This window comes from Sinocyclocheilus grahami, unplaced genomic scaffold (assembly GCF_001515645.1).
Source record: "Sinocyclocheilus grahami isolate Dianchi unplaced genomic scaffold, SAMN03320097.WGS_v1.1 scaffold2163.1, whole genome shotgun sequence".
Lineage (NCBI taxonomy): Eukaryota > Metazoa > Chordata > Actinopteri > Cypriniformes > Cyprinidae > Sinocyclocheilus > Sinocyclocheilus grahami.
The window spans coordinates 66,673-67,588 of record NW_015507342.1 but is presented as its reverse complement, the minus strand read 5'-3'; positions in this window follow the sequence as shown (position 1 = coordinate 67,588).

Here is a 916-nt window from a genome sequence, read left to right as displayed (position 1 = left end):
AAAATCTCTCAAGAAGATTCAGAAAGTGACCTCTCTGATTCTGACTCTTCTGACACTTCTGACTCAGAGTCATGTAGCTCAGACTCTTCAAGGGAGAAGAAAAAAAGAAAGAAGAAGGCAAAGAAAGTAAAGAAAAGATGAAAGAAAAACAAGCAGATGAGTAAATTCTATCAAAGGGGTAGGTTGTGCAAATTGAAATAATTTTTATAATTGTTTTTATATCAGGAATGTGAAATTGGTATATGTGTTGTGTAGTTTACCATTAAATACTCCTTGACACATGGATGGCTTCTTAATGTGATCACTAGAAAGCTAACAAGTGCAGAAATGTATTTTCTTTTTTAATATCTTAAAATATTTTTTATTGTCTATTTTAGTTACTGAACCATGGCAGGTGGTAAAGCGGTACAAATCAGTTCTGGAGATTTTCAAAAGAGGAAGCAACATGGCAGATGCATTCAGAAAGTATGGTGTGGACCGGAACACAATTGTGCAGAGTGCAGCTATTGCTGAACTGGTGATTGCAGCACCAGAGAAATATGAGGAAATCAATGACAAACATGCAAAGGGAGAGAAATTATCAAACATAGCCCAGAAATGTCAAGATGCAATTATGGCCGATGAGAACATTGCAAACAAAAAACCAACGATGAAAACTGATGGGAAGTTGCTTCCAATAAAAAAATAATTAATTTCCATGTAAAAAAAAGAAGAAAAAAAACAGTCAAAGAAGGGCTTTAAAACCCTAAGATAAAAAATATCCAAATACATTTTCCCCCATGTTTAATTCCAGTTATGTATCTTTCCTTGTTTAGGCCTGAATTGATAGTGCTGCACATGGTTTGTTTCTGTGTAGAGAGTTTTTGTTCTTAATGTTGCTTTGTTTTGTATTTTTTTGTGCTGGCAAAGATTGCCA